Source organism: Cryptotermes secundus, unplaced genomic scaffold (assembly GCF_002891405.2).
Source record: "Cryptotermes secundus unplaced genomic scaffold, Csec_1.0 scaffold955, whole genome shotgun sequence".
NCBI lineage: Eukaryota > Metazoa > Arthropoda > Insecta > Blattodea > Kalotermitidae > Cryptotermes > Cryptotermes secundus.
This window is the reverse complement of record NW_019744422.1, coordinates 508,130-526,050: the sequence shown is the minus strand read 5'-3', so window position 1 is coordinate 526,050 and position 17,921 is coordinate 508,130. Positions and strand designations below refer to the sequence as shown.

General features: G+C 40.1%; 1 protein-coding gene across 6 annotated transcripts in view; it reads left to right on the top strand.

The window, feature by feature from the left end:
* Nucleotides 1-341: 341 nt before the first annotated feature.
* The window catches only part of LOC111874781 (beta-arrestin-1), an 86,384-nt gene continuing 68,804 nt past the window's right edge, over nt 342-17,921 (top strand). For 2 of the 6 annotated variants that reach the window (XM_023870562.2, XM_023870563.2), the window contains exons 1-2: nt 344-728; nt 12,825-12,893. The gene's annotated coding sequence lies outside the window, so the exon portion shown is untranslated. Of the gene's footprint in view, nt 729-748; nt 813-2,414; nt 2,552-12,824; nt 12,894-17,921 lie in introns of those variants that run through there. The other 4 variants (XM_033755594.1, XM_033755593.1, XM_023870565.2 and 1 more) reach the window with 4 other exon arrangements.

Genomic DNA, 17,921 nt, shown 5'->3' with positions numbered 1-17,921 from the left:
GGAAAATGATGACTTATTTCTGCATTGGGGTAGCAATTTCTGGAATGTTTAATATACCCAAATACGACTTCAGCAACATAAAAGTGTAGAATATAATCTTGAGTGCCATGTGGTACTCTGGGTCCTTTTCCGTAGATACATTTCTTTCCGCGAAAGTATTTTATATGGGATTTAAGGGTCTCACACTGTTGGTTATGAAGCGTACTGTCTTCTAGGATATAACAAAGCTTACTGCCTGTCTGCCTGTTTTGTGTTAGTTTCTTGCTTGGTCTACTCTTCAACCCTGAAGACAGAGGCGACATCTTTCTCCGAAACGACGGATGACTTTCAACAGACCGTAAGCCGCTGTGACCCAAAGCACAGAGCTCTCCAAATTTGTTGTAGTACTTTACATATGCTAAGGCGACTGTGTCATGTGCTGCCACCAACATATGCTGCGAAAGAGAAACCCCGCGCCGTCCATCACTATACATTTTTCGATGTTATCTAAATGGCGGTGACAATAGGAAGAGGAAATGACGTACCAGAACGTTTATGGGATTGGATGTGTGGTTTCGGTCTCTGCGAGTAAAGTGTTTTGTACGAAATGTGTTTAATGTTATTGCATAGTTGAATTGAGGAAGTGGTATTTGGTCAGTCTGTCCGACATTTATACAGCGTGATTAAAGAACTCACGAATCACAGACAATCATAAATCAGTTGTTAGTGTAACAAATTTCTACGAAAACGTAAGTGTTCTCTAAAGTAGCATTTCTGTTAGCAGAATGCCAGCCATGAATGTATATCATGTCGTTACACACGGTGATGTTAATGTAAGTTGAGCTTGACTATATCTCATAGAGAGAATTTGACTTGTTATTTTGTGCGCTTGTAAGTTAGGTTGTCTTTGTGTTCGAAATATGTAACAGACGAGATCAATAACGTTGTGATTGGTGAGGCAAAAGGACATAGCCCCCCTCGAAATTGTCACTCATATATTCATTGTTCGTTGACAGCTCATATGCCTCCACTTTGGATCTCTAAATACTGGAGGTATTAAAAATGTTATATTTTAGCGTCCTGTTACACTGATTCATGTCCATGGTTTATGCTAACCGTCTTACAGTGTATACACTTTTTCACCTTATTCTTCACTTCCACACTACATGTTTCAGCACTAATGTGCCATCCTCAGGTGTCTTTATGCACGTTAAACTATTGTACTGCATGCCATGATGTCTTCATTCTAAAATGACTAAAATCTGTATTTGTCATATATGTCGATGAATTCTAAATAATAAAACTTCACTCAAACACGCGAATTACGTCAATCCTGTTTTATGTAAGCATCCTTCCTACATACATTTGTGTATCATGTACTGTGTTGTGTTTTTGCTCCTGTTACTGCATGCATTGTACTGCTGGATATGGACACACATATCCAGCAGTACAACACATGCAGTAACAGGAGCAAGAAGTGCTTTATCATCATTGATTTTCAAGTTTGCTTTAGAATATTCCAGTAGGAAGGTCAGGAAAACCAGCTGGGACTGAAATTAAACGGGATATATCGGGTGCTGGTCTATGCCAGTGATTTGAGAATACTGAGATATGACATAGATACCATAAAGGAAAACACACAAACTTTATTTCATGTGAGTAAGGAGGTTGGTCTAGAAGTAAACACATAGAGAACTATGTATATGTTGCTGTCTCATCACCAGAATGCAGAGCAAAATTATGACATAACAATAGAAAACAGATGTTCTGAAAATGTGACACAGTTCAGATATTTGGGAATGATGTTAACAAATCGAAACCTAATTCAGGAGGAAATTAAGAGGAGATTGAATTCAGGTAATGCTTGCTACCATTCAGTCCAGAACCTTTTATTTTCTTATCTGCTGCCTAAAAACATAGAAATTAGAATGTACATAACTCTAATTTTGCCTGCTCTGTATGGGTGTGAAACTTGGTCTCTGACATTAAGGGAGGAACATAAGACTGAAGGTGTTTGAGAACAGGGTGTTGAGGAGAATATTTGGATGAAAGAGAGATGGATCTTAGAGAGATAGAATGTTATGGATTGGGTTGATCTGGCTCAGGATAGGGACAAGTGGAGGGATTGTGTGAACACAGTAATGAACCTTCTGGTTCCATAAAATATTGGGAAATTCTTGAGTAGGTGCACAATTGGTGGCTTCACTTTGCTCCATGAGTAAGTTAGTTTGTTAGTATCATGTAATTTTAGGTTATGAACTGCTCTTGGCTTTCCATAATTGATGAGCGCTGTGGAAAAAATGTTAGATGTTGAAACTTTTCACTTTTTCTTTCCTGTCACCTGAAATTTTCCTTCAGCTATGCTATCATTTCACCTTCACTTGAATTGTCGCTACTGTTGAAACTTGTTATATTGAACATTTTTCTTTTCATAGCTCCTTTGAATTTCTTGGATGCTTCACATGTGACAACCTTTTGGTGGAAAGTGGTAACTTCTAATGTTCTCAGTCTGGTTCTGGGAAGAAACAGTGTGGATCTGCTCACTGTAAAACTGTTCAGGCATCCTTTTCAGGTATGCCATATTCTGAACGTGAAGATAGAACTGGTCATTTACAGAACTTTGAAGCAGCTGTGCAGTAGTTTCCCTACATGTGTTACTGATTCTTTGCCCTTTCCAAACAGTCCTGCCCAGACAGGTTTCAGCTTTTGTTGGAACTTGTACTGTGAGTGACATTCAAAGGATTTGAGGTTCTCACGACACTGGGTATGAAGGATCAGAGTCAGGTCATCAGGGATATAACATCATATAATCCATTTAAAATCACCCAACATTTTGGAGAAACATGATGCCTCCATCTTCAGGGTTGAAGAAGAGCCTCTGCTTGGTACATGCTTCATGCTGGTTTCTTGCTTGGCTTATTCTTTGACCCTGAACATAGAAGGAATTTATTGCCCCAAAATGCTAGGCTTTCAACAGGCTATATGGCATTGTGACCCAGAAAATGGAACTCTTCAATTACAGACTGTTTTAAAACATAAAATTCTTTGACACTTGTAGCACTCGCAGCTATTTTAAACCTGGCAAGAATAAAAATTAATTTTTGCGCTTGACAGAACCATTGCAGATTTTATCAGGTAAGAAAATATAATGTAACTCAACTGGTATCGGGGCACACAGTAGTGTAGTTGGTTGAGGCACTATGCTACAAGCTGGAAGGTCATGGGATCGATTCGTGATGAGGTCATTGCATTTTTCAATTGACCTGATCTTTGCAGTCACACTAGGATCCTTGGGTAGACCCAGTTTCTGACAGAAATAAGTACCAAGAATCGTCTGGGGGGGTAAAGGGCAGATGGTACATAAGGCTGACAACCTTACCGCCATCCATGACCTGATTGTGTAGAAAATATGGGAGCCATGATGTCTCACAACCGTGTGGGCCTCCACGGCCTGCTACAGGAATAGCTTTACCTTCTTCCTTTTTACTCTACTGGCATAAGGTATGGCCTGAAATGCTGGTTAAGTCATGATGCCTTTGCATAATGTCTGTACAAGTCACATGACTCATCATGCCCAATCAGACTCTTAGGAGGCAAAAAATCATATCTTCACATTAGTTTCATTTCTCATCATGATACTGCCCAGAGATGTATTGAAGAGGTCACGAAGTGTTGTGGGAACTCCTTTCATAAATCTGGCTCTGCATTTTTGTAGAGACTAAGGTCAGGCATCAAGATAAAAAGTTCATATTTCCTAAAATTTTGTGAGCGGTATGTTAGATGAAAGCCCCCCACTTAAGAGTTTTCAGATAGTACGAGTACAAACTGGATTCTTTGACTTCAAGGTTATAGGCCTATTAGACTATTAGCTTCATCCCATCTAGTCGTGGGCCATCAGATATTTCGGTACCTTCTCCATTTATAATTCAGTAATATTTTGAGAATCTGTTGTCACACAAGAGCTACTTTTCTATTTTAAGTAGAACCAGAGTTATAAGCATTTTAATGAATCATAACAGGTAAAACATTAAAGAAAACTTAAACTGTCAAAGTGCTATACCAGTATCTCTGCACTTAATGGTTACCGGAATGTAAAGTTTTGTATATGGCAGCAGTCTTGCTAAGTTCTATTAGAATGAGAGATGGTCATGAAAATTTTTCCTCTAAGCTATGTTAATTTGACAAGGAATGTCCCACATGCATTATTTTGGATTCTTATTGGAAAATAGAGTTTTAATGTTTTAATAGAAAAATTTGTTATAGCCAATGTTGACTTCCAGTCTGCTAGTTGTATGTGGCCAGACTACTAAAACTGGAGGAGTATTAAAAAAATGTTCTTGAACTTTGTCCATCATGTGGTATTTTCAAGAGCACAACTTTTCAGAAACTAGACCTGTTTCAATCTTAAAATGAAAGGGTGGGAGGCATCTATTTTGTTGGATCCTTTAGAAGGATCTGACTTCAATCACTGGACAACCTTGGTCACTGTAACTACATAGGTATATGCACCTGTGGGAGATAACAGGGAAACACAGTAAAAATTTTGGAAATGGATATGAAGACCTGAAACTAAGATAGAAAAGGAAATGGATAATAAATGCATCAAACTAAAACAACAGTCTAATTCAGAAATGCCAGTGCTGAAGTTAAATTGAAGTTTACATATTTTAAGTACCCTTGTACTGCGAATGCCATCAGTGCAACAAAGTCTGAACCCTGGCACTAAAGTCATGATGAGTTTGCTAGATCATATCAGACTTCCCTGTAAGTTTCCAGTCTTTGCACTGGTAAGGGGGAGAAATTTCTGAACTGGGTTGATTGATCAGATTTGTTAAACATGCTGTATGGGCCAGTTCCTTGTACTTCTTATAACTGCTGTTACTTTCAATTTTGAAACTGCTTTATCCCAAGTTATCCCATGACCTTCATAGGCATGTTGGTCCAGTTTTGATTTTGTCTAGAAGACTTCTCTCTGTAATTGAGCATACATTTGCAGAAGGTCACACCATAGCTCAAGCGGTTAGTTACTGGCTTTCCACTGCAGCGGCCAGGGTTTGATCCCAGGTCTGGTAAAGTGGGATTTATGGTGGACAAAGTGGCACTGGGGCAGGTTTTCTCCGGGTACTTCGGTTTCCCCTGCCAGTTTTCATTCCACCAAATTCTCCATCATAATCACCCAAGGCAGGCTACAATAGGCCAATCAGTGGCCGCCATGCCGAGTGGACCCAGTTTCACTCCACCCCCCCACTAAGCGAATACATTTGCAGAGCTGAGCTGTTAGCGGTTTTCCTGTTTCGCCAATGTGTCACCAATAGCTTCTGCCATATTAACAGGGAATGCTATAAGTGCAGTGTGCTGTCTGTTTCTGATCTCTTTCCTGTCTACTCATGGGTTAACTCCTAAGAGTATTATAGTTTTCAAGGTTGTTTAAATGTTATGATTCCATGTACATTCCATCTTTTCAGAAATGCCTTCACATTGGTGATAGACATGGAGACAAGAGGCTTTCTCTTTGGATGATGATTGATACCTTTGAAATTAATCATCAAAATGCCCTAATTTCATGTATGGGATCAGCTTTATGCATTGTTTGGCTTATATGCCATAGTGTTTCATAGCAATTTGTGTTCCAAGGCAGGGAAGTTGGTAAATTGCTGCTTAACTGTAGGCTCCAAACTGTGCTTTCTTGCATGTGTTGCAGTGTAAAAGAGAAAATTCGTTTGTTGTTACAATTGCTCCAGTTATGGAGGGAAACTGCAAATATATTGAATAAGCAGTCGTGGACAGCTGACAAGGGGTGGTCCTCCAGCTTGGGGGTTGGGCGTGGGGCTAACAACTCGTCAATGTAAAACATAAGCTTGTTATGAAAGAACACAAGAAGCCTTGGACCTGGACGGATTCCTTGGATAAACGACCTGCGCGAAAGAAAATGGATATGAGATTCAGCACATGGAATGTTAGAAGAATGTATAGGGCAGGTTTGCTCAGGGCGGTGGCGGAAGAAATCTTAAAATATAAGTTAGATTTAGCGGGAGTACAGGAGGCCAGATGGGATGGAAGGGGCATCACACCAGCAGGTGAATATACCTTTTTCTATGGAAAGGGGAATGAAAATCATGAATTAGGTACAGGTTTTTTTGTACATAAGAGAATCGTATCAGCAGTTAAGAAGGTAGAGTTCGTTAGTGATAGGATATCATATCCAAATTGACCATATTTTGATAGATAGGAGACGGCACTCAAGTATACTTGATGTCCGATCATTCAGGACAGCAGATTGTGATCCTGACCGCTACCTGGTGGTGGCAAAGGTTATGGAGAGACTGGCAGTGAGCAAACAAACAACACGCAGAGTTCATATGGAGAGGCTCAATCTCAAGAAATTAAATGAGGTAGAGGGCAAAGAGCAGTATTGTATTGAAATCTCAAATAGGTTCGCGGCCTTGGGAATACTTGGACACTGAGGTGGATGTTAATAAAGCTTGGGAAACTGTTAGAATATAAACATTTCTGCCTAGGAGAATCTAGGTTATTATGAACTGAAGAAGCATAAGCCATGGTTCTATGAAGGATGTTCAAAATTGTTAGACCAAAGAAAAGCCAAATTGCAGTGGTTAGAGGATCCAAGTGAAATAAATGGGGATAATGTGAACAATATAAGACGTGAAACCACCGGGCATTTCAGGAACAAAAAGAGGGAATGTCTGAAACACAAAATTGATGAGCTTGCAATGAACAGTAAGAACAAGAACATTAGAGACCTGTATAGAGGAATAAATGACTTGAAGAAGGGTTACCAACCTAGAAGTAACATAGTGAAGGTTGAGAATGGTGATCTGCTTGCTACCTCTCGAATATAATGCCATTACAGCATGTATTGTATTAGGAACAGAGACAGTTGTCCGAGGTTTAGCTGGCTCCCTGTTAGCGATCTGATGTCGGGAGATTAAATTAGCAGACAGTCTGTGCGCCGAGTTTATTTGAAACTGCGGCCTGACAAGACTACCAGTTTTGTGTGCTGTTCCTGTGACAGTGCCTCACTATGCTATTAGTGTAAACAATTCATAGTTTGCTTCTGTTGAAAGATTTATATATCCGTCAATAATAATATATTCCTTAATTCTGAATTGGAACAGATATGAAGGCCTAATTCATCACAGCTATAGAAGAAAAATTATATATCGGTTCTGTTTTAGTTCCTCGCATTAAATGTATAGTCTTCCCGTGGCTGTACTGGGTAATCCGAAAATATTCAGAATATTTTAAACTTTGTACGTTTATTAATTTTAGAAAATTTTCCATTTTAATAAATCATTCTTGAATGAATCATTTCAGTTAGGTATGTAAAATGTTGTGTCAAAAATGTTCTCGGTTGATCAGTTGTGTCGATGTTGAACTAAAGGGCAACATACCAGGATCTTATTCTGCAACAGGGACCGTGAAGATGGAGACCGAGATCTCAGAAATGCTGATTATTCACCATTGACACCGCTGATCGCCTGGAAATAACGCATTAATTGGCGTTGAAAGCTTCAAGTGTTAGATGTAAAGTTTTGTTTCTTGTTGGATTGTAATCATACCTTCATAATATGAGAGATTGTTTACACTCAACATTTATAAACTTTGAGGTTATATCTGATAGGTGTAACGTGGTAGGGATCTAGGTATATTAACTGGTGCTGTTTAAATAATGCAATAATGAATTTATAATTTTCATTTTGTGCACCCTGTTGTGTTACAATATACAACTCGTTTATTGACCATCAAAACACAGCAAATAGAAAAAATCAGGGCTTCGCTACATGTTTCAGCCGCTAACGGCCATCATCAGGCAAACACATATCAACAAACATACACCATTGAAGTGCTGTACAGTAGATTGGATACAGTGTTAAAATACTTTGTGTAAAAATACAGTAAGTCAGATTATATAAAAAAAACTGAAAGTTATTGTATAAAACAAGATAAAACTTAATTAATGTTATACAACATCGAATCGGTCATTGATTTTTTTTTTCATATGTTTTTATGGACCAACGACCGATTTGATGTTGTATAACATTAATTTTTATCTTGTGTTATACAACAACTTTCAGTTTTTTATGTAATCTGACTTATTGTATTTTTACACAAAGTATTTTAGCATTGTATCCAATCTATTGTACAGCAGTTCAATGGTGTATGTTTGTTGATATGTGTTTGCCTGATGATGGCCGTTAGTGGCTGAAACATGTAGCAAAGCCCTGATTTTTTCTATTTGTTGTGTTTTGACGGTCAATAAACAAGTTGTATAATGTTCTTGTCAGCATTACCATAGACAGATACATTTTGAAGGAATGGAAAAATGATTTCCTTCCCGAGTATCATGTTTCGTGTTACTGTGACTGTGAGCTAATCATGCACATAACCTGCTATAAGCAATATACTGTTGTCAAATAAATTATTCTAAACGCCTGTGGAGTATGACAGGTGCATTTCTGCACCCAGGGAAGTAATGTCGTTGTGTAATTCCTTACGTTCTTAGGTCTAGCCGAGTTTGAGGCTTATTTTCTGGATTTTATCATTAACTCCCAATACGTACCACTTGGGTGTAAAAAGTTTAGGCTTCATTAATAAATTAGTTTCGGCAAGAAAGTAGGCCTACATCAAGTAACGAAAGAATTCATGAACCACTGAAACAGCAATTGCAAGCTTGGATATCCATAAGAACCCGACAGCTGACGTGTTGTGTTAGCCGCTTGCCATTTTTATTAGTATTAGAGCGTTTGTATTGCCTTTTCATTCAGAAATGGTTACTGAAAGGCTGAAAACGTGTAAATCGCCTTGTAGGGCTTGTAGTTCATGTCCCGGAAGAATTAGTCACGTTTCGAGATTCCCAAACTTAATTATTCTGTTTGGATTAAGGAAGAATTGCTACAGCAGTAGAAGGGATCGACTTTATGCCTGTTTATACAAATGGCGATACAACTTACTGTAGATCTTATAATTATGGTGGAATGTTGCTTTGTTCAGCTTCTTACAAAATGTTGCTTAACATTCTTCCTTCACTGTTATCCGCACACGTAGACGGAATTGTTGGGATGATAAGTGAGGATTTCGATATAAATCAACAAGTGCAGTGCTAGAACAGGGGCTTTCTTCCGGCTAGGGCGCATCCACCTTGACATTCATCAAGTTATAGAGAAGAGGGCTAGCTTTTGTACGCGAAGATTGTTACTTTGAGTGCTAAAGTAATTCAGTTGCAGTAGCATGTCACAGGTCTCGCATCTATATCTCCCCTGTGGGCGTTTCGCCCCAAGAAGTTTGTACTGTGGCTTGTATTTTCTGGATTTCTTTAAATGTTTCTGCTAGTAAGATGTAAAATTTATCTTAGTTTGAACTCACTTTCAGTAGCCCGTAATAAAAACATTTTCCTCACCTTCTACCCACTATGTTAACAGCTGAAAACGTATTTCACTGTTAAGTGCAGTGCTTTGCCCGGGCAATCACGATGACGTATCGAATGGCCAGTTGTTACACTGGGCAAGGGACACGTCGTTAGAGTGTGTAATCACCTTTCCCTTGTTTTTTTTACATGAAAACCTTGTTAACAGATGACAAAATTTTAGGTCTTTTTACCAGGAAGGTGCGAACGTAAAGAAGACGACTAATAGAAACAGTACGAGTTCTAAAACATTTATATTGGCAACTGAGGAAGGTCCCCCTTCCCCGGAGGAAACTAATTAAGATAGGCCGCTGAAGCTCAAGACCGTCAGATGATTCCAGCTGAACAAAATTTGAATTAGTTCAAAATTTATTATGGATTAACAATACAAGAAGTCTGACCCTTTGCCATTTAATCGGGGAAATTTTAAAGATGATGACTTTCTAGCATCTTCAGTGATTGCCGACTTCAGTCAGGAGTGTCAGACAGCACGGATGGTTCGTTAAAGGTACAACAAAATGGGTTTTCAGAAAGTGGTGTCAGAAATTAGCTGTCAGCTAACAACAAATCGGAAGAAGCCCTAAATATTTGTGAAGACACGTGTTTCCAGAACGCCGTGTATGAAAATACTTCAGTCAGCGAGGCCATGTGTAAAACACCTATCTTCTGAAAGCCTTCGTCCGTATCCAAAATCATGAGAAAAGAAAAACAGTTACACGGAAATAAGCTCGGCTTAATTAGCACACGTGCCAAAATTGCTTTAGAAGCAGCAGGAGATGAAACGTAGAATGAAATGGATGTATATTTCAGGGAGGGCACTTGTGATAAGTAAATCGAAGAATAATATAAATAAAAAATCGAGAGGCATTTCTACAAAGCGAAGAAGCTAGGATTCTTCCATTTCAGACAGCGATGAAAATCGTGTAGGTATATCTTAAATGCCTGCAGCCATGTTCAACATGAAATCCGGGTGAGGACTGGGGGCAGTGCGTAAGTTGCACACCTGACGATCCTTTTCGTTCTGGTGTTCAGTGTAGATCAGCTTAGAAGCTTTGATGTGTTGTCAAGAGTTTTCAGATACTTGAAATTAATTTCTTATTTACATAATTGTTGTTTGGCATAGTACAGTTTTTTATTAACGCCCCAATTCTTCATTCTGTTTACTACGAGGGTAAGTCAATAAGTCAGTTACAAATGGATATAGAACTTAAACAAATAAGAGTACTGATTTGAAAAATGCTTTTATTTCTCAACATAATCTTCCTGTACATTGAGGCACTTGGCCCATCGTTTCACAAGTCCCTGAAAACCAGCAGCATAAAATTCTTTTGGCTACTGTCGGAACCAGGCGGTTACTTCCCTTTCTACAGCTTCATCGTCGGGAAAATGTTCAGCCGAAAGATGATGTTTAAGATGGCCGAACAAATGGAAGTCGCTTGGAGCAAGGCCGAGGCTATACGGAGGATGCTGGAGGACTTGCCACTTGAAATTTCGCAGCGTCTCATTTGTCTTGTTGGCAGTATAGGGACGCGCGTTGTCATGCAATAGCAGCACTCCTTTGGTGTGTGGTCGCTTTGTTGAATGGCCTTACGAAGTTTCCTGAGGATGTTACAGTAAGAGTCGGAATTTACGATTTGTCCTTGAGGCTGGAATGCGCTGAGCACAGTATGCCTTCGTGATCCCAGAAGACTGTGAGCATCATTTTCCTGGAGGATGGTGTCACCTTAAACCTTTTTTTTTGGCAGGCGACGCAGGATGTTTCCATTGCATTGACACGCGCTTTGTCTCGGGCTGGTAATGATGAACCCATGACTCGTCACCTGTGACAATTCGGGCTAGCATATCGTTGTAGCGATTGAGATGCTGTAATGCCAGACCTATTCTTTGCATTTTGTGTTGTGGGGTCAGCATGCGCGGCACCCATCGTGCACAGACTTTGTGAAAACCTAATCTGTCTTATATTATGAGGTAGGCCATGCCGTGTGAACAACCAATAGCAGTGGCTGTAGTGTCTATAGTTACCCTTCTCTCCGCTCGGATTAAGTCTTCAGCCCGTTGCACATTCGCCTCTGTGGCAATCTCTGTTGGCCGGCCGACGCGGTGTTCGTCTTAGATACGTGTCCGCCCTTCAGAGAACTTCTGCACCCGACTGTAAACAGCTTGACGTGACAGGCACTTCTCACCGTTGATGGGAAGCATTTCTTTATGAATATCCTTTGATTCCATACCTTTTGCCCACAAAAATCACAACGCAGCGCTGCTCGAGGGTTGTACACCCACTCAGAGGCGCCGCCATCTTGCAACTGCTGTTTCGCTTTTGTAAACATCGATTGTCTCGTGTCGAATGTCATCCAATTGCCACAGGACTAATGCTGCTATTTAGTGGCGATAGCATCAAGTGCCTCATTCAAACATATAGTACCCCACATCAATTTGTAACTTACTTATTGACTCACCTACGTATTATAGTGTGGTGCAAGAATTTTCCTATATCTTGTAACAGTTATTGTTATGAAAGGACGTCTATTAAATAAATATTCGTGAGAGAAAAACCATTAACAAGACTTTTGAGGTATGGTGTTTATATAGCTCAATAGTAGATACCCCTGTAACCCTGTGGCAGCAACCGTACAGTCAGTGTAGGAACTGGCCACCGCCTTCACTACTGCAGACTTCTTTTTCTCTGGAGCGTGATGACATCCCGCAGCACCAGTATATTGATGGCGTTTGAAGTAGTTTTAAGTTCTATGTCCAGAGACCACTTCGCTTTTGTGGCATGATGCTTGGACACATGACAGCCTTATCTGATAGGCCTGTACGTACACTTCTAGAACATTTTCATATTTCGATAAGAAGCCCATCGGAATTTCGGCGGTAAAGCAATATATACCACTAAAAGAGCCATAACTTTTTGTAACCCTTTTTTTTGTTTAATGAGAATGTGTCATATATTCAGGTTATAATACATCATTTCGCCAAATTTTGTTGTTAGAAGAAATCAGGGTGAAAGACGGGCGCTTTGGCTAGTTTTCTGTAACTTACAGTGTGATGGATGCCCTTTTTTCCCTTCTGTGACAATGCAGCCGAGGTCACAGCGTGAGACATAAAAATCAGGTACGAGTTGGATGTGTGACGTAAACCCACAGTACTAAATTGCACCTAAATATAGTGAGTAATTTTACATGCGGACGTTGGCTGCGCGTCATGCTTCCACTTCATGCACTGCGCACAGAAAATATACTTGCGTGAAATTAATGTAAAATCTAAAAAGGGGGGACCAAGTATGTCAAATTTTCGTTGCCTAATTCCAAGTCTAGAGGCGATTACCGTGGCAGAAAATGTTTGAAGTGCGTTTTCTGGAATAAAACCTAGCCTTGAAGTGTTGTTATTTTGTTGATCAAGTCACGTTTCCTGTTTGCAGGTTCTGCCCCCCACGACCCGTCAAAGGGCACTGCAAGTTTCGTGTTAACTTCGTCGCGAAAGAAATCCGGTAAGTACACTGCTGCTGCTTTCGTCATCCGCAACCTTCACAGACGGCCGTGAAGGTTGCGGGGTACGTCTTATATATCAGTATTACACGTCAGTTTCAAATTGCGTTTGATCAGACATACAGTTATGGCAGCATCGCCACTTTTAATATCATCCCCATCTGCACATGGTGTAAACGGTTCTGAAGCGTGCAGACGATCGAATGTGGCGGAATAACCGTTGTACCTGGCGTGGTTGAAATGCTGCTGTTAAGGTGTGGCCACACAGAGCGCTACGTACGCGACGCGCGCTACGTATGCTATGTTCGCTATACGAACAGAAAAATATCTCCCTTTATTGCCAATGTGACGGGCCACACAGACTTCCGTACGCTACGTACGCTGTGTTCCCCATGTTACCTGCGTCGCAGAGTGTACACAGCGTACGTAGCGCTCTGTGTGGCCGAACCTTTAGTGTATCTCTCGAACCAGTCGACGGGTTTACGTGAATCATTAACAGAGTTCAACTGATATGGGTGCCAGGTCATGAGGGTATTGCTGGGAATGAAACTGCAGATCAGCTGGCAAGAACAGGACCTGAACATCCGTTCATAGGACCTCAACCAGCTTGCGGCATCTCAGTTGGAGTTGCCAAGAAAGCGATCAGGGACTGGACAGATGGAAGTCACAAAAAAACACTGGAAATCCACAATTGGACTCAAACAGACAGAGGGATTTATATCAGGACCCTCTGCCAGAAGAATGAGAGACATGTTGAAATTAAACAGAGATCAACTAAGATTGGTGGAAGGATTACTTACTGGACACTGCCACCTAAAAGGGCACCTTTTCAAACTGGGACTGACAGACGACCCATCTTGCGAAAGGTGCCTATAAGAAGATGAATCAGCCTCACATATCGTATGGGTCATTCCATGTGAAATCATCCAGTTAGGTCGCTCGTCCATTAAAACAAATATTTTGTACACTTATTTCTACATATGTTCATACTTCAAAAATATTTAAAAAAAAATTTAATCCGCTCGGTTCTCCCGGTACAGCGTTTTGATAATGCGAAAAAAACGCGTTTTCGGCAGAAATTGAGGTTTGCGTTAACTTCTATATCTCGATACCTATTGAAGCTAGAGACGCCAATAGAAAACCAGTTTATTCCTCAATATATGGACTACAAATCATATTATTACAAGTTTTTACTCAACTCACTTCCTCTAAATCTAATTGAGCTTGAAACTTACCTATCGATTTTGGGAATAAAGCTATTTTTGACCTTCAAAAACCAATGGGAGGGTGAAAGTATCAGATCTGTGGGTTCTACCCTTTGTTGTTGCCTACATGAGGAATATAATTACATAGTTTGAACCCCGTAGCTATTTTCCAAAATTTTCCAGGAGCTTCCAAACTTTGCTTTGGGCCCAAAATTGGCCATTGTAACATCTGATATCTCCGTTGAGGAAGCTCCGACAATTTTGAAATTCATAACAAATAATGCTCTATTCTAGAGTAACTTGGAGATACAATTACAACTTTGATAGTCTACTAATAGTGAAGTTGTGGGCACTTTGAATTTTACCAAGAAGAAATCAATACCTCAACAATTGGCTTACCTGCATCCAATGGTATTAGTGGTTTTTTATTCGGAATAAAAGACGAGAGATTTATCTTTTGTCATTCCAAGCAGTAAGTACAGGCCTGAAAATGATTAAAATAGAGCATCATTTGCTACGAATTTCAAAATTTTCGGAGCTTCTCCACCGGAGATATGAGATGTTAAAAATGGACGATTTTGGGCACAGAGCAAAGTTTGGAAGCTCCTGGGAAATTGTGGAAAATAGATACAGGGTTCAAAATTACGTGATTATATTCCCCATGTAGGCCACAACAAAGGGTAGAACCCACAGATCTGATACTTTCCCCCTCACATTGGTTTTTGAAGGTCAAAAATAGATTTTCTCCCAAAATCGATAGGTAAGTTTCGAGCTTAATTAGACGTAGAGGAAGTGAGTTGAGTAAAAACTTATAATAACATGATCTGTAGTCCATATCTTGACGAACGAATTTATTTTTTATTGGAGTCTTTAGCTTCAATAGGTATCGAGACATAGAAGTTAACGCAAACCTCCAGTTCAGCCGAAAACGCGTTTTTCGCATTATAAAAACGGTTGTACTGGGAGAACAGAGCGGATTAAATTTTTTTAAAAATATTTTTGAAGTATAAAAATATGTAGAAATAAGTGTACAAGATACATTTTTTTTAAATGGTCGAGCGACCTGTCTGGATGACTTCACGTGGAATGACCCCTATGTAACTGTGAGGCAATAGCTTACCTAAGATTTCGCCACCTGGGTCAGTTCTTCATGGAACCAAGTGACTTTTATGACTCCCCCATAAATAAAGTCCTATATTTCATTCGAAGTGTAGGATTAATATAGGGTTAATCTAAAGGAGAAGCAAAATAGATCATTGAAGGTCGCAGAGCAAGGGTCGGATTTTATGGCCCACCCCTTACACACATACACATATACATACGTGTACTTAAATCGTGGCATGGACGTCATGCTTTGGAGGCAGTCACTTCCATCTTCAGGGCACTAATGCAACAAATGAGTTGGAGAGCCAGAATTATTGTGCTACAGCGTTTGTTGACGTTATTTTTCTGTACAACGTAAAGCACCAATATGGCAGTCCCTGCAGTTTATATTCAGCTTTCAACCAGGCACGTGACATTTCTGTGGAGTTCAGTATTGTCCATGCATACACTTGGAGGTTACATGAAGTGTAGAATGGTTTCAGACTTTGTGTCCAGATTCATCGTTACGGTAAATTCCATGTTATATTTTAGCCTGTTCTCCTTCTTTTGGAAAATAAGAGCAGGCTTATGAGAACACCTTACTGCCTGTGTGTATGTACACACGACATTAATGCAGTGTGCTGGGGCTCCATCATGCTGGAACCACATTTCATGATGGACTTCCAAAGGCACCACTTCCAGCAGCTCGGTAAGATCTCTTGGAGAAATGTTACGTTAATGTCACCAGTAAGCCACAGAGGTACCAGGTAAGAGGTAAGGGCGTCCTCCTTAACATTTCAGAGGTCCTAGGGCTTAAACGCAGCGTTTCCCGACATGGGTGTATTAACAAAATATGATCACATACATGGAACCCATCTCTCTACCATTGAGCGTTGTAACATGTATTTATTTACACTCTGTATATGTTCATGGATGGGAGATCAGGCCCTAGCAATTTCTCTCATTTGAGCCCTTTTTCTGGTGCTGTAACAGAATGCTAATTTTGTCTCGTCTGTTGCTGAGGTGTTCTGAATACTTACAAGCGACAGGACTCCTTGGAATTGGGGGGGGGGGCGTCAGGCCTGATGGTTGTCACACCATCGCAACACCTCCTTCACCAGCTCAGCATTTTCTCTTTTGCGGTACAGCCTTATTCCAACCTTGTCCATCTTTATTCGAGGAATTTTCTTAACCCTTGTCAAGACCAGCGGTAGGATTCCTTTTGTAGGGTGTAACACCATCGCAGTGCCACTGACATGGCAGAATATCAATGAGCAACAAAGAGGAACACCCGCGATGTTATCCTTTGGCAGCACGGGTAACTGCATTTGATGTCTCGTGCGAAACATTGGTTGAACGGATTCATGTTGGAGAGGTCACCGCTAGCAGGGAGAAGATGCTGCTCCCCGTGTTACTGAATTGACAGGGTTTCGGAGTGCTATCAGTATTCACCAAAACTGGTCCCTGTGCTCCCACATATTGTCGACCCAGGATTATCAGCACGCCACGCGCCATTCTTGTTTTACTTCCGGCGGAAGTTAAACCTGAGTGAGCACCATGGGCACTGTCTTGTGACGATACTGAGCCTGAAGATACAATACCTGGCCAGGGATGCACAAAGTGACAACAGATTCAGTGTCTGACTCATTGTAACTCCATTAATGTCACTACACGGCCTGTTACAGGGATAGCTTTACTTTTACTTGCCCCGACGATACTAGGTGATCCGTATAATCACCAAGTTACTCTATTATATTTAAGCATCCTGTTGCACTCCATATGATAAATGATATAATGATACAAATTCCGTCCCAAGTGCAAACAATATATTATGTGTCCTTGATCTTGTTCACCTACACTACATGTTTCGGCCTCAAACGGCCATCATCAGGTGTATAACACTCACGTCGCTGTCACACTGCACTCAGCCCAAAATTTAACATTTAAAACACTTTCCTTGTTATTATCAACATCTACTTCGTTGATATCTGTCTGGATGTAGATTATTTTACACGTTAATTTTGACGTACCTGTAGTAGCACTATAAAATCTTTAGTTCTAATTTTAAAATCCTTTAAAAATTTTTTTTACTCTAATTTTAAATTTAAAATTGTTAGGGTTACTCGCCCTATGTCTAAAGTGCTGCAGCGGCTAGTTCTTGTTTCCTCACTGTATAGGTGTTATCCTGTGTAGTCTTCCTGTGTGCGTGCCGCTGCTATTCTTTACTACGTGTGAATACACGTAGTAGTACACACACACACGTAGTAAAGAATAGCAGCGGCACGCACACAGGAAGACTACACAGGATAACACCTATACAGTGTGGAAACAAGAACTAGCCGCTGCAGCACTTTAGACATAGGGCGAGTAACCCTAACAATTTTAAATTTAAAATTAGAGTAAAAAAAATTTTTAAAGGATTTTAAAATTAGAACTAAAGATTTTATAGTGCTACTACAGGTACGTCAAAATTAACGTGTAAAATAATCTACATCCAGACAGATATCAACGAAGTAGATGTTGATAATAACAAGGAAAGTGTTTTAAATGTTAAATTTTGGGCTGAGTGCAGTGTGACAGCGACGTGAGTGTTATACACCTGATGATGGCCGTTTGAGGCCGAAACATGTAGTGTAGGTGAACAAGATCAAGGACACATAATATATTGTTTGCACTTGGGACGGAATTTGTATCATTATATCATTTATCATATGGAGTGCAACAGGATGCTTAAATATAATA